General features: G+C 40.5%; 1 long non-coding RNA gene across 1 annotated transcript in view; it reads right to left on the bottom strand.

The window, feature by feature from the left end:
• Nucleotides 1–21,816, bottom strand: part of LOC138672286 (uncharacterized) — a 120,923-nt gene that overhangs the window by 27,285 nt on the left and 71,822 nt on the right. The gene's annotated exons all lie outside the window — the stretch shown is intronic.

The following is a 21,816-nucleotide window of genomic DNA, read 5'->3' on the forward strand; positions in this document are numbered from 1 at the left end:
CAGTGGTTTCCACAAGGATTGCTACTAACAAAATAACACAATAGATCTATAATAGAGAATGGGTTAATATGGAGAACAGAATGATTATCCATATGGCAGCTGGTTGACGTATACGTAGTCTAAAATATATGGGCTGGCAGTGCACAACTTGTCGAGAAGATGCATTTCAGAACAGGTGATAGACTCTGAACGTCAGGCTTCTGACAGGGACAGCTAGTCCATTGCTCTTCTCTCTAATGACCAGGGGATATAAAAGGCCAGTCATTTTGATGACTAAAGACTGACATTTTTAACAAGGTCCACTGTTACATACGGATATTCACCCTTATTATAACTCTGATATTGGGAGAACACCCAGACACTACGGTCAGAAGATTAAAAGGTAGAAATGCTAAGAGCTTGTTTATACAGCCTCAGAATTCAGACTGATTAAATCCTGCATCCCAGGAGAAATGGGAAATCGCATCCTTAACCCACATACTTAATCTTCTTGATAGCATGCATCCGAAGAGTCATGCACAACCATCTGATTTCTTGACAATTTGTCTCTGCAGCAAAGCGAGAGTCATGGACGCCTGGGATACGAGATCACCTCTACTGGGTGTACTTGTAACATAAGTATAAGGGTATTCGCCATGACTACAATGAGCACTAAACCACAGCTGTGAAAAGATATCACCGTGCTGCAACTGAAATATAAATAAACTGCTCAAAAAATAAAGGGGACACTAAAATACCAAATCCTAGATATTACTGTATTTAAAATTTAATTTGCAAATCTTTATTCATTACATAGTGGAATGTATTGAGAACAATAAAACATGAAAATGATCAATGTAAATAAAAATTAATATCCCATGGAGGTCTAAATTGGGAATGATACTCAAAATCAAAGTGAAATATCAAATTACAGGCTGATCCTACTTCAATGGAAATGCCTTAAGACAAGGAAATGATGCTCAGTAGTGTGTGTGGCCTACACATGCCTGTATGACCTCCCTACAATACCTGGGCATGCTCCTGATAAGGCGGCGGATATTCTCTTGAGGGATCTCCTCTCAGACCTGATTAAATCATCAGTCACCTTCTGGACATTCTGTGCTGCAACGAGGCATTGGTGGATGAAATGAGACATGATATCCTAGTTCTGATTGATTGGATTCAGTTTTTAGGAATGTCCAGGCCAGTCCATAGCATCAATGCCTTCATCATGCAGGAACTGCTGACACACTTCAGCCACATGAGACCTAGCACCTGCATATGGTCTCACAATGGGTCTAAGGTCTCATCCCGGTACCTCTGGCTAGCACATGCACCAGTGTTGAATTTTCCAATCTTGGTGTTCTCTGGCAAATGCCAATCGCCCTGCATGAAGTTGGGCTGTAAGCACACACCCACTTGTGGATGTCGGGTACTCATATCACCCTCATGGAGTCTGTTTCTGACAATTTGAGCAGACACATGGATGTTAGTGGCCTGCTGGAAGTAATTTTGCAGGGCTTTGGCTGTGATCCTCCTGTTTCTCTTCGCACAAAGGAGAAGGTAGTGATCCTGCTACTCGGTTGTTGCCCTCCTAATGCCCCCTCCACATTTCCCAGTTTACTGGCCTGTCTCCTGTTATCTGCTCCTTGCTCTGGACACTGTGCTGACAGACACAGCTACCCTTCTTGCCACAGCTCGCATTGATGTGCCATTCTGGATGAGCTGCACTACCTGAGCACCTTCTGTGTGTTGTAGACACCGCCTCATGATACTGTAGAATACATCTAGGAGTGAGAGTAAGAACAAAATGCAAAAGTGACTGTTATGATCAGGTGGCCTTGGAGCAGCATGAAAACTTTCTCTGGAGTAGGTGGTAACTATACGGACCGCAAACCCTGATCTTAACACCGCAACTAGAAGTAGCCGTGGGGTGTGCCTAACAAAACCTAGACACCTCGACACAGCCGGAGAACTAAATACCCCTAAAGATGGAAATAGGAAAACTATCTTGCCTCAGAGTAGACCCCCAAAGGATAGGCAGCCCCCCACAAATAATGACTGTGAGTTGGAGAGGAAAAGACACACGCAGGCAGAAAACAGGCTTAGCAAAGGAGGCCACTTCTAGCTAAATAGAAAAGGACAGGACAGGATACTAAGCAGTCAACACAAAAATACTACAAAAATATCCACAGCAGAAAATACAAAACTCCACCACCTAACTAAAGATGTGGAGAGTATAACTGCAACTCCAGAGAATCCAACCAGACTGAGAAAAGCAAATGACACAGCCAAAGCTGGAGCAAATAGAAACAAAAGATCAGCACTGAAAATAAGCACACAGCAAGTGTGCTTCAGAAAAAGAAATAAACACTTATCTTTGCTGAACTGGCAGCTAAGCAGGTGAGGCCAGGCAGAGATCCAATACTTCCAAAGAAACATAGACAACTGGCCAGGGCTAATGAATCCTGCACACTTAAATATCCCAGTCAGAACAGCAATTAGCAGATACACCTGGCCAGGACTGTGACTCGGAGACAACTGCATTCCCAGCTACAACCACTGGAGGGAACCCAAGAGCAGAATTCACAACAAGTGACCAAAACAACAGCCAAAAAGGATGAGAAAAGAGACATGGTCTGTGGTCACCCTCTACAGAACCACTCCTTTATAGGGGTTGTCTTGCTAATTGCCTATCATTTCAACCTCTTGTCTGTTCCATTTGCGCAAGAGCAGGAGACATTTATTCACAATGAGTGTTGCTTCATAATTGGATAGGTTGAATTCACAGATGTGCAATTGACTTGGAGTTACATTGGGTTCTTTAAGTGTTACCTTTGTTTTTTAGCAAATATATATATATTTATTTACATACATATACTGTAAATATATTTATATAGGCACACACATTATATTTGTAATAATAATATTAATAATAATACATATGTATACATGAGTGTATACAGCAGTTAAGAAGTGAATGCTATAAAAAAAATTAAATACTTTATTAAAAAATAACTAAAAACAAATAAAAAATTCAGAAAAGGTGCATGTACAACTGGGGACATGGTAGAATGTATATTAGATAATAATACAGAGATTAAAACAGAGATGTTATAACCAGGTATCCATTGGATTATCCATGATAACCTATAAGTATAGTTAACAACTGTACTAATTATAATCACTGCAATGAGATTGCATAAGATTGCAGTCAGTAATGTGTTCAATAGATGATACAAAGTATTAGCTGATGGTATAAAATGTTCATGTTTGCATACTGTAACAGTCCCACATCAGGCCACCCTGACGCGTGTTCTACCCTGCTTCTTAAGGTTTTTTTTATGTCTGTTAAATCCATAATATTACATGGGTAGGTGGTAAAAAAAGAGGACCAGATAGAAAAAATCAAAATGGGACCTTGTTGGTTCTAAAGCTTTAGCCAGGAGTTTCTTCACTGACGCAAAGGTTTAGTTTTCTGCCATATATCTAAAAATCCTGTCATCCTATCCCCTTAGCTTTGCCCCTGTCTGGTGCTGCTTTTTGCCACAATAATGTCTAACCCGTCACAAATCAGAAAGTTTTGGTACTTTGTTTTTTTCATTGTTCATTGATATTAAATGTCATTTTATGGGATTGATATTTGGATTTTGCTTAAAAAAGATAAAGATGATATAAAAGACAGGATTTCTAATACATCACAATTCAATGTGAACAATTGGAAACCTTGTAATTTTGGGCAATTGATGCTAAGCAAACATACAGCCTTTCAATACATAGAAGACCATTATCCAGCCAAGGAAACGTAATACCAGATATCCATTGTAGTTGGGTTTTCGAAAGAATAGCCCCTATTCCACAAACCTCCAAGCACACATCATCTACAAGTGGCAATCTTTTTTTTCAGATAAAATTGGTTGGCAATTAGAAGTTTTTTTAATGGACAGACTCGTCTTAGATGACAAGCGTTGACAACTCCGAGGATACTACTGTAAATCACAGCAATGTTACCGTCCTGCCCACAGATATATATAGAAACAATTCCTTCTGTACTGATATATTATCTTGCAGGGGATATCCCAAGTCTAATTTAGCTGACACCGTGAAGTAGATGTCACTTACAAGTCACTGGACAGCAAAGAAGACCTGCTTACTTCTTAGGTTATCTACTGTTATTTAATCTATGGCCTCCTTTCTTGCTCCTGTTTCCTGCCCATGTCTGTGGCTCCAGCACCCCTTTTTAGCCATTTAGCACTAAGTAATCTATGTGCACCCTTCCCAGCTGTCATTTCATGCCCACTGTCAATGTTATGTTAATGAAAAGTAGGAGGCTAATTCAGCATTCTAGCTATGCGAGAAGGAAAAATCAATAAGGTCTCTATGGTTTGGAAAAAGGCATGAATGGTCACTCCAAAAGTAATTTGATTTTGGAAAACAACAATAAGTGAAAAAAAATGAATATATTTCTATTTTTTTAGATTATTTTGGAAATAAAGAGGACATGTTTGCCAAATTTTAACTCTAAAGAAGATGTACAATAACAAATTGTATTGTGGTACCATGTTAGCCAGAAAAATCGATGTGAATACTTTACTGCCCAATGATGACAGAAGTATTAAAGTATTAAAGTATTCACATCAACTGTAAAGATGAAAATAAATCACGGATATATATTAGTTTAATTGTAACTTACCACACAATAAGCGCATTGTGCACTCCTTGAGTAGCCCATACACTCTATTAATTTGCTATAACTAATGTTATTTGTGCCGCGCGTCCTCTCAAATGATGAAAACAAAGTAAAAAAAACTGCATCAAATATAGCAAAATTTGATTATGAAGAAAAGTGTACAGCTCGTTCAGCGAGGCAGAAAAACATTTCAATCTTGTGTCAGACTTGAATTCATGTTTCCCCTTGGGTGTCATATTCTGTCTTATAACAAAGTGAGCGTACTGTTTGAAGACTTCAGCGTGCAGCTCTTCTGCATTTAAGAAACCAGTTCTGTAACCAGAGATGTGGAATTAGGGATAGTCATGAATAAGGGATCAGCAATGTCTCAATCAATCAATATATAGATTGTAAGCTCATATGGGCAAGGCTAGATTTCTTATAATGTCTAGTCCTAATACACCATGAACTTATGCATATATATACTGTGTGTGTGTATATATATATATATATTTATAATGGAATTCACAGTACATATACATATATATAACTAGATAAGATAAGAGATCCAGCCTCGCTCAATTGAGACATTGCTAAGAGATATATAGATTTAAATAAGTTTGTAATGTTTTTCTGTGTTTTCACATGCCTAAACTTATACATAGTGCTGCTGTGCTTTCTTTTTTCTATATAATGCAGTCTGGCAGCTTGCACATGTTAACACTTAGGAGGTGCTGGTCAGTTTTTTTTTATATATTTAACTATTGGATGTTGGCTGCATCCAGCCTGATTCTGCACTCCTCCCATTGACCTGCAGGTGGCCATAATCCGCTCTACTTGCCCATAAATTGTAGGCTAAACCCAGGAGTAGACATGAGTGTCCAAAATTATAGGTTGTTAGTAGTGTTGAGCATTCCGATACCGCAGGTATCGGCCGATATTTGCGGTATCGGAATTCCGATCCCGAGTTCCGATATTTTTGCGATATCGGGAATCGGGATGAATATTTATGTGTAAAATAAAGAATAAAAATAAAAAATATGAATATACTCACCCTCGGACGCGCCCTGGTTGTAACCGCTGCAACCGGCAGTCTCCGTTCCTAAGAATGAGCAAGTGAAGGACCTGCGATGACGTCGCGGCTTGTGATTGGTCGCATGAGCGGTCACATGAGCGGTCACACGACCAATCACAAGCCGCGACGTCATCGAAGGTCCTTCACCCGCTCATTCTTAGGAACGGAGGCTGCCGGTTACTCCGCTAAGGTTCAGGGTCCGCCGGAGGGGTGAGTATATCCATATTTTTGATTTTTATTCTTTATTTTTTTACATGAATATGGATCCCAGGGCCTGAAGGAGAGTTTCCTCTCCTTCAGACCCTGGGAACCATTCCAGGATATATTCCGATATTTGTGACCCATTGACTTGTATTGGTATCGGGTATCGGTATCGGCGATATCCGATATTTTTCGGATATCGGCCGACACAATCCGATACAGATACTTTCAAATATTGGAAGGTATCGCTCAACACTAGTTGTTAGTCCAAGAGAAGGCATGTACAGAAGAGCAGGGCCCCATCAGTGGGAGGTCACCTTTCCATGGTTGATGGGCATACCTGAATTGGCCAATTTATGCGCTAAGAACCTGCATTTTCATTCATTTCCGTAAGTTTAAAATTTTTTTTCCAAAAATTGTACCTAATGGCAGCCAGGCTACCTCTGTCGAGCACATGGAGGGCTGTGCGGCCCTCCAAGGAAATGCCACCCCACACCATTACTGACCCACTGCCAAACCGGTCATGCTGAAGGATGTTAAAGGCAGCAGATTGCTCTCAACGGCATCTCCAGACTCTGTCACCTCTGTCACATGTGCTCAGTGGTGAATTTGCCAATCCTGTGTTCTGTGGAAAATGCCAAGCATCCTGCACGGTGTTGGGCTGTGAGCACAAACCACATCTGTGGACATTGGGCATTCAGACCATCCTCATGGAGTCGGTTTCTAACCGTTTGTGCAGACACATGTACATTTGTGACCTGCTAGAGGTCATTTTGCAGGGCTCTGGCAATGGTCCTCCTGTTCCTCCTTGCACAAAGGCTGAGGTAGCGGTCCTGCTGCTGGGTTGTTGCCCTCCTACGGCCCCTCCACGTCTCCTGGTGTACTGACCTGTTGCCTGGTAGTGTCTCCAGCCTGTGGACACTACGCTGACAGACAGAGCAAACCTTCTTGCCACAGCTCGCATTGATGTGCTATCCTGGATGAGCTGCACTACCTGAGCCACTTGTGTGGGTTGGCGAGTCTGTCTCATGCTACCACGAGTGTAAAAGCACAACCAACATTCAAAAGTGAGCAAAACATCAGCCAGAAAGCATTGGTATGGAGATGTGGTCTGTGGTCCCCACCTGCAGAACTACTCCTTTATTGAGTGTGTCTTGATAATTGCCAATAATTTCCATCTGTTATCTATTCCATTTGCACAACAGCATGTGAAATTGATTGTCAAACAGTGTTGCTTTCTAAGTGGACAGTTTGATTTCACAAAAGTTTAATTTACTTGGAGTTATATTCTGTTAAGTGTTCCCTTTATTTTTTGAGCAGTTTATATATATATATATATAGATGTATCTGCACACTCTCTATACACCATGCTACAAATTATTATGGAAATTGGATTTAAGTGTCATAAAGATTTAATTGTTTTGTTTTCCAAATAAACTCGTGGATGGTATTGTGTCTCAGGGCTCAATGGATCACTGAAATCAATCTTAAACACATGTGATTAGTTTTCCAGCCAGGTGATTATAATTAAAGGAAAACTACTTAATAATGATTTACCACATTATTAAGCAGGCCACAGGTGTCAAGCAATATGGGAAAGAAAAAGGATCTCCCTGCTGCTGAAAAGCGTTAAATAGTGCAATGCCTTGGACAAGGTATGAAAAAATTAGATATTTCATGAAAACCTAAGAGTGATCATCACACTGTGAAGAGATTTGTGACTGAAACAGAGCACAGACAGAGTTCATGCAGATAAAGGCATAATGAGGAAGGTTTCTGCCGGACATAATCATTGGATTAAGAGAGCATCCTTCAAAGGCTTGCTGTGGTCCATAAACCTACTATTTGGCCACCCCTAAACAGTGTTCACAAGCAGAAACGGTAGCAGTGGGCCCAGGCATACATGAAGACTAATTTTAAAACAGTCTTATTTACTGATGAGTGTCGAACAACCCTGGATGGTCCAGATGGATGGAGTAGTGGATGGTTGGTGGATGGCCACCATGTCCCAACAAGGCTGCGACGTCAGCAAGGAGGTGGAGGAGTCATGTTTTGGGCCAGAATCATGGGAAAACAGCAGGTACGGCCCTTTAAGGTTCCTGAAGGTGTGAAAAAGACCTCTGCAAAGCATATAGAGTTTCTGACTGACAACTTTCTTCCATGGTATAAAAAGCAGAAACGTGCCTTCAGAAGCAAAATCATCTTCATGCATGACAATGCACCATCTCATGCTGCAAAGAATACCTCTGAGTCATTGGCTGCTATGGGCATAAAAGGAGATAAACTCATGATGTGGCCACCATCTTCCCCTGACCTCAACCCTATAGAGAACCTTTGGAGTATCATCAAGCAAAAGATCTATGAGGGTGGGAGGCAGTTCACATCAAAACAGCAGCTCTGGGAGGCTATTCTGACTTCATGCAAAGAAATACAAGCAGAAACTCTCCAAAAATTCACAAGTTCAATGGATGCAAGAATTGTGAAGGTGATATCAAAGAATGGTTCCTATGTTAACATGTAACTTGGCCTGTTAGGATGTCTTGGAGTTTAATAGCTTTTTTGTTCAGTGAATGTGACCTCCTAATGCTGCAAATTCCACAAATGAGCATTTTCATTTCTATAAAACATATCAAATGTTTAGAAATTCTACTGTGCCTAATAATTTGGAACAGTGCATTTTGAGTTTTTATTCATTTTGGAGATTATACTGTTATCATTGGGAGGTTTCTTCAATAAAATTTGATGTATACTCTAACGGGTGATGACTTTTATTAGACTGACTGTCATTTGCACCGACCATTTAGAAAAATCCTAGAAAAATATCATTTGCATAATAATTTGGAACATGGTGTATATATATATTGAAAACTCTAGTAAAAGTTAACAACGAATGGAGTATAAACAGAAATACAGTAGCGCTAAGGCCATGTTCACACAGTGCGTTTTTTTCTGCGGAACCGCAGCGTTTTTGCCGCTGCGGTTCCGCAGCTGTTTTCCATGCAGGGTACAGTACAATGTACCCTATGGAAAACAGGAACCACTGTGCACATGATGCGGGAATCGGGAAAAAAAGCCGCGCTGAATAGCCGCGGTAAAAAAGAAGTACCATGTCACTTCTTTTTTCGGAGCCGCAGCGGTTCTGCACCCATAGACCTCCATTGTGAGGTCAAACCCGCAGTAAAACCCGCAGATCAAAAATATATCTGCGGGTTTTATTGCGGTTTGTGGTGCCGAACCGCTGCAGCAGGAAGTGCGGGGAAGCGGGCGGAAGTGCGTGGGCGGAGTGTGGCTGCCCCGATCCCACCCCCCCATGCTCCGATGCCCCCCCGTGCTCCGATGCCCTCCCCGTGCTCCGATGCCCCTCCCCCGTGCTCCGATGCCCCCCCGTGCTCCGATGCCCCCCCCCGTGCTCCGATGCCCCCTGTGCCCTAATCTCCCCCCCTTATACTTACCCGGCCTCCCGGTGTCCGTCCGGCCGTCTTCTCCCTGGGCGCCGCCATCTTGCAAAATGGCGGGCGCATGCGCAGTGCGCCCGCTGAATCTGCCGGCCGGCAGATTCGTTTCAAAGTGCATTTTGATCACTGAGATATAACCTATCTCAGTGATCAAAATAAAAAAAAGTGAATGACACCCCCCCCCTTGTCACCCCCATAGGTAGGGACAATAAAAAAATTAAGAATTTTTTTTTTCCACTAAGGTTAGAATAGGGTTAGGGTTAGGGGTAGGGTTAGGGGTAGGGTTAGGGTTAGGGGTAGGGTTAGGGGTAGGGGTAGGGTTAGGGGTAGGGTTAGGGGTAGGGTTAGGGGTAGGGTTAGGGTTAGGGGTAGGGTTAGGGTTAGGGGTAGGGTTAGGGGTAGGGTTAGGGGTAGGGGTAGGGTTAGGGTATTTTCAGCCATTTTAACCCTAAAAAACTTCATAGAAAACACACAGACTCTGCATAGAAAACTGCATCAAAAAAGGCATCAAAAAATGCATAAAAAAACGCACCAAAAAAGCACCAAAAAAAGGACCTGCGTTTTCTGCAAAGAGCTGCGGTTTCAGTCCTGAAAAAAAAAGGAGGGAAATCAGGAACGTGTGAACATACCCTAAAAATATAAAAGCATTGTAGCAAAATAACAAATATAGCAATATTTATGTATTAATTATTAATTTCTTACCAGTGCTACTAACTAATTTTTGTTATCGCCATCATTATTCTTATTATTTAGATGCATGTAATATACTTTTTTTTTACTTAAAGGTAAAGTCATAAATGATCCATTACTACTGATATTCCAGACTGGAAAAGGCTCTGAGCAATTAATTACTAATTTATTAACACTAATTAGTAATTAGGATCATCCAAAGAATTTTTCATGAACCACCATTTCTTCACTATATGGCTGTTTAGAGGTATACATGGTTTTAGCCATGTTGTTCATGCAATCCAGTGCTCAACTGGGGAAATGCCCATTACCCTCCCCCAAGATTTAAGAATAGCCACTCTCCTCTAAGAAAAGTCCTTTGCCTTTTTTCCCATAGAAGAACCTTAACCTGAAATCAGTGCAATCCATGTCCACTCTGTCCACTCATATATCATATACTGAGCAGCTGGGCATCACTAGGAAATAGAGACCAGCCAACAGGCCATTCTCCATCTGTGCCATTTCAGGACCACAGTTCGCGGATGGGAAAATTAATATGTATCAGAGCTGACTGAGGACAGCTGAGCATCCCCCATCTGTTCCCTGTGGCAGAAGACATACAGGGAGACGCGAAGGAGACTCGTGCTGCAGACACGCACTAAACATTGATAAAAGTAACTGTGTCAGCATTTGGAAGCATGAATCAAACTGGTAATACATTCCCGTCTATCCATGGTTCATTTTTCTTAATTCTGCAGCTACAATATATACAAAAAGTCACTGGAAAAAAAGATGTTGAAACTAAAAGTCTCAATAGTGACACTATAAACATATCCAAAGAAATCAATAAAGTTCTGTTTCCACATTGCAACTATCAATAGGAACTTAATGTTTTAACGGTCATTGTATATGAACCATTCTGTAGAAACGAAAGCATCAGGCCATGATACCAAGAGTCTTCAGAGCGGACCTGTCACCAGATTTCACAATGCAAACGGAGTACACTATTGGATAGATCACCTCACAATTGATGAGGCCGGTGTACGTATTTTGAAAATCCATGTCAGAATAACAGCAGCAAAAACAATTGTATTGCGATTTTCTCACAATAAACTCAAAGCGCAAAATAGCTGTATAGTCCTTTATGAAAGTTTAAATTAATCTCTGCTCATTTAGTCTGACTGACAGCTCCTCAGTGTTCCACCTCCCTGCTGCCACTGAAATCTCACAGTGCGCACTACAAGCTGCAGCTTTCAGTCAGGCTGGATGGGTGGAGATTGAATACACTTGGTCTCATGAGCTATTTTTTTCTATAGTTGGATTCGTCTTATTAGAGGATTATACAGCCATTCTAATATGGATTTACAAAAAACAACAACAAGTATATCAAGAGATCAAGCCAACGATCAAAGTCCTAGAACATCAAGCTGGTGAAAACATTAGACCATCCCCCTTGGTATTGAGCACAAATGGAATAAGTCTCATAATCATTGTAATTTAGGAAGCTGTGTGTGAAGGCAAAAGGAACATTCAATACCAAGGTATGTGAAATATTAGAAATCTTGTGAATAAATTCACTGCCTTTAGGCTTTTAGTGCGCAATCATTAGGCTTTATATAGGATATGGAGAATATATGAGCTTGATGCAAGCCATTAAATGCAGTGCTAATAGAGGCCGTCATTGATCCTTTGCTATTTCAGTCATGCTCTGAAATTGGGAGATGGAAATTCCAAGGTTTCCCAGTCTTACTTCATGTGGTATTTCAATGATCCTCCCTAGGAGAGAAGTTTTGTGTCAATGGGGGCCTTATGGACCCCATCAAGGGATTAGCTGGTCGTAACTTTGCAGCTACACTGGGACATGGCTGTAAAAGCCAGTGTGAAGGAGATGAGGAATGTCCTACATTTAAAAAAAAAAGTATAGCTGGAATGTAGAATATGTACATAACATATGGTAAATTCCTGCACCGCTTACACATAGAAGCTTCTACACTCTCTGCCTGGTGACCCCTACAGGCCCCTATTATAACAACAAATGGAAAGATCTGCCCAGAGCTATGGCTTCAAGTTTTCAGCTAGCTTATGATCTGGAAAGAAGTCCTCAACTATCAATGACCTTACACATATTGGACAGCTCACCTTGCCTCATTGTTTGTAACACTTTCAAAGACGGAAAATAAGATATCATTATTATTGTATGAAGATGGATTCATTTTTACATCATTTTTGGTTTTGTAATTTACTTATACATAAAACAAGAGCATTTCAGCTTTATAACATGCATGACTGTGGAATAAGGCTATACTGCGGCATGTAAAAGTTTGGACACCCCTGGTCAAACTTACTGTTATTGTGAAGCGTTAAGCAAGTTGAAGATGAAATGATCTCTAAGGGTATGTTCACACGTTCAGGATTTCCATCCTTTTTTTTTCCTGACTGTTTTTTAAAAAACTGCAGCTCTTGGCAGAAAACGCAGGTCCTTTTTTTGGTCCTTTTTTGGTCCGTTTTTGATGCGTTTTTTGATGCGTTTTTTGATGCGTTTTTTTGATGCAGTTTTCTAGCCAGAGTCTGTGTGTTTTCTAGGAATTTTTTTAGGGTTAAAATGGCTGAAAATACCCTAACCCTACCCCTACCCCTAACCCTACCCCTAACCCTAACCCTACCCCTAACCCTACCCCTAACCCTACCCCTAACCCTAACCCTACCCCTAACCCTACCCCTAACCCTAACCCTACCCCTAACCCTACCCCTAACCCTACCCCTAACCCTACCCCTAACCCTAACCCTACCCCTAACCCTACCCCTACCCCTATTCTAACCTTAGTGAAAAAAAAAAAAAAAAATTCTTTATTTTTTTTATTGTCCCTACCTATGGGGGTGACAAAGGGGGGGGGGTGTCATTTACTATTTTTTTATTTTGATCACTGAGATAGGTTATATCTCAGTGATCAAAATGCACTTTGGAACGAATCTGCCGGCCGGCAGATTCGGCGGGCGCACTGCGCATGCGCCCGCCATTTTGCAAGATGGCGGCGCCCAGGGAGAAGACGGCCGGACGGACACCGGGACGCCGGGTGAGTATAAGGGGGGGCGATTAGGGCACGGGGGGGGCATCAGAGCACTGGGGGGGGCATCGGAGCACTGGGGGGGGCATCGGAGCACGGGGGGGCGGGATCGGAACACGGGGGGGGCAGCCACACTCCGCCCACGCACTTCCGCCCGCTCCCCGCACTTCCTGCTGCAGCGGTTCTGCACATCAAACCGCAGTAAAACCCGCAGATATATTTTTGATCTGCGGGTTTTACTGCGGTTTGGACCTCACAATGGAGGTCTATGGGTGCAGAACCGCTGCGGCTCCGGAAAAAGAATTGACATGCTCCTTCTTTTTTCCGGGAGCTATTCAGCGCGTCTTTTTTTTTACAATTTCCGGACCATGTGCACAGTGTGTCCTGTTTTCCATAGGGTACAGTGTACTGTACCCTGCATGGAAAACAGCTGCGGAACCGCAGCGGCAAAACCGCCGCGGTTCCGCGGTAAAAAACGCACTGTGTGAACATGGCCTAAAAGGGCTAAAGTTAAAGACGACACATTTACTTTGTATTTTAGGCAAAACAATATATATATTTTCATCTTTCACATTTTAGAAATTACAAAAAGGGAAATGGGCCGAAGCAAAAGTTTGGGCATTCTGCAGGGTTAGTATCTAGTAGCACCCCCTTTTGCAAGTATCACAGCTTGTAAACGCTTTTTGGAGCAAGACAAGAGTCTTTCTTGCTTGAGGAATTTTTATCCGTTCTTCCTTGGAAAACTCTTCAAATTTTGTGAGATTCCTGGGCCATCTTGCATGCAATGCTCTTTTGAGGTCTAGCCATAGATTTTCAATGATTCAGGGGACTGTGAGGGCCATTGTAAAACCTTCAGCTTAAGCCATTTGAGGTATTCTATTGTGGATTTTGACGTGTGTTTACAAACATTATCAATTTGTAGAAGCCATCCTCTTTTTAACTTCAGCTTTTTTTTTTACAGATGGTGTTATGTTTGCATCAAAAATTTGTTTATGTTTCATTAAATCTATTCTTCCCTCTACCCATGAAATGTTTCAAGTGAGATTGGCTGCAACAAAACCCCAAAGGATGATTGATCCACCCCATGCTTAATGTTTGGCGTGAATTTCTGCATCCTTTTTTCTCCACACATACCTTTGATCATTGTGGCCAAAGAGATCTATTTTAGGCTAAGTTCACACTGGGCTTTTGTGCTGCAGCAAAACCTGAGTGCTTGGCAGGAAATAATCTGCTGCAAAAATGCTGGTTTTACTGCATTTTTTTCAGCGTTTTTGGTGCTGTTTTGGTGCGTTTTCTCATGCGTTTTTTCCATTCAATTCAATGGGTGAAAAACACTGAAAAAATGCTGAAAGAAGTTATATGGTCTATGTCCAAAAAGCCAAGCAAAGCAAAATATTGATGACAAAAAAACAGGCTGTGTGCATGAGATTTATGAAAGCTCATAGACATAGCTGGTACTGTCAAATACAGCTGAACATTAACATTAAAAAAGCATTTAAAAAGCACAGTAAAAACACCCAAGTGTGAACTTAGTCTTGACCTCATTTGTCCACGGGATTTTTTTTAAAAAATGCATCAGGCTTATATAGGTGTTCTTTTAGATACTGCAGACGCTGAATATTATGGCGAAGATGCAGGAGAGATTTTCTTCTGATGACTTTTCCATGAAGGACATATTTGTGCAGGTGTCTCTAAACAGTAGAACAATGCACCACAACTCCAGAGTCTGCTAAATCTTTCTGAAGGTCTTTTGCAGTCAAAATTTTGCTTGGTCGTCCAGCTTTCATCTTGACCTCCACTTTTCTTGTTAACTAGTAGCTGCTTTGAAGAACCCATGGCTGCTGTTTTTTGGCACAAGTATAGAGGAGAGAAGGTTTTTATAAAGCTAGGAAATTTTCATCACCTAGCCTTTCCTAATGATGATAGTGAATAAGCCATAACCCTAACAGACTAAGTTCAGAAACCTTGGTCAAAGTTATCTGAGCACACAAATCTCCCATGGTTTTCAAACTTTTGCATCAGCCCATTTTCTTTTTTGTAATTTTTAAATGTAAAAAAAGACTATATATATTTTTGCCTAAAATACAAAGGAAATGTGTCATCTTTAACTTTTGGTCTTTTTGAAATCATTACATCCTAAATTCAACTTCCTTAACTGTCCACAATGACAGAAGTTTGGACTAGGGGTGCCCAACGCCACTGTATCTGTACTGGGGAACCAATATACATTGGGATATCCATGGGACCACCATAAATGATGTACGCAACATGCAAGATGAATATCGATATCACTCAACATCGTGATCAAGCTACTATTACTGAAAAACAAAAATACTATTAATCTATTAACAAAAGTAGTATTTTGTGCATTTCTCCTGACTTCTCTACTGTATTATTTTAAGTCTCCACTGTGATGGCTTTACGTGGCTGTATAAATAATTTTATCTATCTATCCATCAATCGATCTATCTAAGATGAGAAAAGTGATTCAATGCAAGTCAAATTTGAGTCAAATATGAACTTTGCCGGTCCTGGCAAATGCGATCAACTTGTAATTCAGTTTACACAAGACTGTATCAGACACAAAAGACTGACAAAACCTGAAGTACGACTAGGTAGGCCTTCCATTACAGTTGTCAAATAATATGGTATAGAGCAGCCAAACAAGAGGGACTATGACTGCCTGTATAAAAGCCTGGGTATGGAATTCAGCAGTCATTTTAGGCCGAGTTAGAGAGAACCTGTCACCAGGTGAAAAGCGGCCAGTTTTTGCTTCTATTTGATTCCCACTGTTCCCCTGAGTAATCCGTTTTTATTTTATCTGCCCTACAGTTACAGGGATATGGGCTTTTGTATTTAGTGGTAATTTTTATGGTCTTTACCAATGGAGTGTTGCACACAGAGTAATACTGAAGAACTGCCTAAAGACACACCTATAGAGAATCATGTGAGCAACATCCCCTTGGTAAATATCATAAAAATTATCACTAAATAAAAAGACCCATATCTCTGGATCCATACTACAGGTTTGAAAAAAAAAACCAATAACTAGATTACTCAGGGTAAGAGGGGGAATAAACGAAGAGCAAAAACTGATGAACGGAAATGAAAGCCCTTAAACATTGAATGAATTCTCTAGACGGTAAGGTGTTGTATAACTGCAGCAGTGAAGAAGATGATAGTAGCAGTCTGTTAATAATACAGACAACATGTACTTGCAAGTCACAAGTGACTTTCGCATGTGTTGCACAATTTTATGAAAGGGGAATAATTGTTTTGTAAAGCACATAAGAAAATTCCTGAAAATTCAGATACTCAACTGTAACTTTCTACCTCACAAGTTGTGTGTGTCGCAATCATTTTTTTTTTCTTTTACACACTTGTTATACTAGTCAAATTTTTACATCTGTGTGCTCCAAACTAATGCAGCGCCCTCTTGCAGGTGCACCTAACTACAACTTCTTATGTTAAGAAATTCGGATCTTGTAAAAAAAAAAATAGGGAAAAAATGTAAAAGTATGTAGAACATTAGCTGTGCATTTCTGTCTTTGCACACCTGTTTTGCAAGTCTAATTTGACAATACATAGCATACTTTTCTGTATATACCTACCTAGCATTTCTTGTCGCGGCCTTTTTGACAAGGGTTGAATATATCACAGGGGAACAATTTGAAAAAAAATTTCTGTTGAGTTAGGTTTTTGAGCTGATTTACACTAAAATTGGCATGCTGATTCAAAAAATGTAGTCAGTTTTTTTCTAGCACGTCAAGTTTTTCTTACACAACTTACCTGCCAGAGAACTGCACTGATATCTGTAATAAGACTTGTTATCTGATTGCAATTCGACTCATATAGAGCTACGCGGCAACTTGTAAGAGTAGTCACAACTTTGTCATGCCTATTTCTTATATATTTCATTTTTTGTTCATATTTGTACTATTTAATTAAAAAAAACACTTTTTAGGTACAGTAGTTTACATAGTTTTGAGAAGACAAAAATCCTATAGTTCAAAAACTTGATGTGATAGAGAAAAACTGAGATCATTTCTGGATTCAACATCCAAAAATTAATTAAGAACAGTTGTCTGACCTAACTCTTAAAAAATTGTGTTCCCCAGTGATTGGTGCTGAAAAGATTGTCACCAGTAAATTATAGTGTTACACAATATACAGTAAAATAAAAAATGGCAATGGCCGGTTAGTGTAAGAGAAAAAACATCACTAAATCTACATCTAAAAATGTGGGATCCTCTAGCAGCAGCACAAGCCCCACCACTGCAGGAACCTGCCATCTAGGCAGTAGTACTACCAAGTTCATGTCAGAATTGTCCTCCTTTGCCTACAGCTAGCATATTAGTGGGGAGCAAAAGGAGGGCATTAGGGAATAAATGGTACATGACTTCTCTCAGTCACAGCAGGATGGTTACCTCTGACAGTTTAAGTCAATGCTCTACACAGAATGGTCTGTTTGATCACAAATGACCAAAGAAGTATAACTTTTGGACCTTTTTTAATGCACAAAAACGTGGAAAGTCCGTCAGTATACTGCGTTATTAAATAGGCTGTAGATTACTACTGATTTACTATCCATTTCTATGGTGTGGTCACTTTGACATTACTAAGGTTTGAAAGGGGTTATTTAAATTGTAGGAGACCTCATATCCTTCCAGGGTAATTGAAGCTTTGCAGCATTGTGACTCACTGCAAATCAAATTTTTAGGCAAAATTAGTTGAACATGGTGAATTCAAATTTCAAAAGATTCAATAATCTCTTCTATCTATCTATTATCTATCTAAAATCTTTTTCTCTATTGAATATCTAGCTATTGATTCTAAATATATATACCATCTTGTTGGAGCTATATATGATATCTGTCTGTATTATATAGTCTATCTATCTGATATTTGTTTGTAAAGATGTAGGAAAGTTTAGCTTGACAAATAACACGCCATCGTTATAACTCCTCACAGGTTATCTCGCTTAAGAGGATTAACATAATTTTAACATTGCACAAGCCATTGATCGACAACATTTTAGGTCTCAAATTACACTCTTTTTGCCGTGATATCCCATATTGTGTTATATTATATACCGTAAGTTAAAGGGAACCTGTCACCAGTGTTTTCGCTTATAAACTATTCCCATCACTTTTAATCATGTGAATGGAGTTCCTGAAACATCTTTTTATCCTCAGACATGCCCCTGCATACATAAAAAAAAAATGGTTTATACTTGTCTCGCGCTGCATGTAAATTGCGTGTTCCAGTCCGATAGGTGTCTCCAGATTGTGATCAGCATCGCCCTGTTCCCTTCAAATGCTGCACTGGTCCCTTTAAATGCTGCAACTTCTAACGGCATTGCATGTAAGTGGATGACGTCTATCTATCTATGTATCTATCTATCTATCATTATCTATTTATCTATCATTTAGTGTCTTACTTTCAGATGAAGGTAAAGCTGAAGGTGTAGTGACATCTTCAGGTTTTGCGCTGTGTATTTTGTTCCTTCATTCAGTGTCTAATAATCTGGTAATTAAGAAGTGGCAAATAAAGGGGATTTCCACTACTGGACAACCCTTTCTCACTCTGAATGTTAGGCTCTGTTAAAACCTCTTTCCGATGTTGGGCGTAATAATACTCCCACGTCGGACTCCCTTATTTTGATGTTGGGCTCCGGACCTGAGCCCACATCTTTCCCGGCACATGTCAGCTGTGTTAAGCCGTAAAATTCCGCTGTCAATCTCTGACAGCAGCATTTAACTTACGCTTCTGGCAAGCGTGCTGGAAATCCCGCCCATCGGTGACCCCGTCACGTGATTGCGGGTCACCGATGAGTTGGCATGACAACCAGAGGTCTCCTGAAGACCTCTATGTTGTCATAGCTGTTTACTATGAGTGCCACCCAGTGGTCAGCGTTCATAGCAAGTGAGCATTTCTGCTACATACAGGCGATCTGATCATCACCCCTTTGTAGCAGAGCCAATCGAACAAGTGCAGCTTCTAGTCTCCCATGAAGACTAACGAAGCATGCCAAAAGTACAAAAAATGTTTTCAAAAATATAAAAAAATAAAAAATATAAAAGTTCAAATCACTTCCGTTTCGCCCCATTCAAAATAAAACAATAAAAAAATTCAAACACGCACATATTTGGTATCTCCGTGTTCAGAATAGCCTGATCTATCAACATAACAAAAGAATTAACCTGATCGCTAAACGGCGCAACGAGAAAAAAGTCAAAACGCCAAAAATATTTTTTTGGGCTGCTGCTACATTGCAATAAAATGCAATAACGGGCGATCAAAAGATCGTATCTACACCAAAAAGGCATTATTAAAAACGTCAGCTTGGCTCACAAAAAATAAGCACATCCAGCCCCAAATCATGAAAAATGGAGATGCTACAGGTCTTGGAAAATGGCGCCATTATTTTTTAACCAAAGTTTGAATTTTTTTTTTCACCACTTAAATAAAAAAGATCCTAGATAGCTTTGGTGCCTATGAACTCGTAATGACCCGGAGAATCCTAATGGCAGGTCAATTTTAGCATTTAGTGAACATGGTAAAAAAACAAACAAAAAAAAATCCTGTGGAATTACACTTTTATTACAATTTCACCGACTTGGAATTTTTTTTTCCCATTTTCTGGTACATGATGGCTAAAACCAATGGTGTTGTTCAAAAGTACAACTTGTCCCGCAAAAAACAAGCTCTCACATGGCCATTTGGACAGAAAATTATAAAAGTTATGGCTCTGAGAAGAAGGGGGAGCTAAAAACAAAAATGGAAAATGGCAAGGAGGTTAAGGGGTTAAAATAAAACACCTATACTCTTCTCTCCCGTGCCGGCACCATTCCAGCGGTGTCAACACTCACGTTCTCTGGGGTCATTTGAGGTTGTTATGTCATGTGAGCCCTGCACCCAATCACTTTTGGCGTCATTGTCCCATCCTTTGGATGTGTAAGTAATCAAGACAAAGTGAGAGCTATGGCTGGGGTTGACCTACTAGTGGACAACCCCTTTAAAGATGAGCAGATCGATTTGCTACACATCTACTTCAAATTGAACTTACTGAAATTTGCAGGTCCCAATGAATTCAAACAATTTGTGATTTCATTTGCAGGGATCATAAAGTAAAAATGATCAGTTCTATTTCACACACTGGTGAAGACTGCATTAGCCAGAGCCCATTACTACAGGCTTCCACATAATACCTCGCAGCTATCACATCATGTGGTCTAGTGCAGCCAGTCAGGGAGGACCATTACAGGGGCTATAAAAGATGAGTGCTGGGAATGCAATGGCGAATTTAAGATGTTACAGCCTAGGAATAAGAGGTCAGAGCTCACAGCTCATTACACATAGGAGTAGAAAAAGGCCTAATCTGATTATGGCATTCTACTGCAGTGCTGAAGCACATTCAATATGGAAGAGCTAGTCTCTGTCTGTGAATAATAATCCAAAGATTCAAGTGACATAGGGAGGTGCTGGATCTGCACAGTCAGTGTGACTGTGAATGTATTTTGTTCTTCACACACTGCAATCAAGGAGAGCAGGTTAATACCCCTCTGTCCATTTTTGCTAGTAAAAAAATACTTAAACCACAGCTTGTGTATCAGAGAAAATCTGCTTCTTGGCCTGTGTGATAGACAAGCCCTAAGCAATATTTTTTTTTACATTTCTTTTGCCTTTTTTGTATTTTTTGTAACAGGCCCCCTGAACAAATGTGCATATTCTAAAAAATATATTTTTTGCATACTTACTTGTCGTAATAGTATAATTATTGCACCCATACATGCCACCCAAATACAGCAGCCTGTTGCTGATACTGGCTTTTGACACGTGAGTCTTTTTTTCGTAAACAGCTTCTCCCGTTGGCAATGCCTGTGTATAAATGCCTGCAAGGAATGCCTCTACCCCCACAAAGGGATAATTTTTTGACTGCTTTTACAACTTAAGTATCGAAAAAAATGTCAGTTACAGTAGTGAATTGTAACTAGGCTGCTATTTACCACCAGTTACCATCCTTTCTCTCCAAGTCAGATATGCTGAGGTCTCTAGGACATTAATAAGGCTGATCTTGCATTAAACCACAAAACGGATTCTATACAGTCCTGGCAGGGGTCAGGGAATTATACACATATTTTTTTAGGCAAAAACTTTGCGGAATGGAGAATCACGTTTTTGGGGAAAATTTGGCAAGGCTGGCAAATTCAAATTTCAAAAGATTTGTTCATCTATAATAATTGTAACAGACTAGTGATATCTTCAGATTATAACGCTGGTTGGTGCAGACCAACTGTGCCACGAGCTGGGCTTACCCTGGAGGGTCGTGACTAAGTGTCTACCGGGTATTCAGTAGAACCTCTGATGGTCAGGATTGGCTGGGCCTCCGGTAGACATCAGGTACAACTCTAGAGCAGTCCCTGGAAATGTAGCAGATTACCAGAGGGTCACAGACTCAAGTAGGGGGGTACAGGTGGGCAAGACAAAAGCATAGTCAGATGGTCCGAGGTCGGGGCAGGCAGCACTAGTTCACTTTTGTAGCCAAGGTCAGGAGCAGAGTGATCAGGATAAACCAGAAGGCAAGCCAGGTCGAAAAGGGTGGGACTTAACAGGAATAATCCAATACAAGAGCTAGAGACAGAGCTACTAAGAACCTGAGTTCAGGTGAGAAATGGAGGGTGAAGTCACCTGATATATCAC

Source organism: Ranitomeya imitator, chromosome 3 (assembly GCF_032444005.1).
Source record: "Ranitomeya imitator isolate aRanImi1 chromosome 3, aRanImi1.pri, whole genome shotgun sequence".
NCBI lineage: Eukaryota > Metazoa > Chordata > Amphibia > Anura > Dendrobatidae > Ranitomeya > Ranitomeya imitator.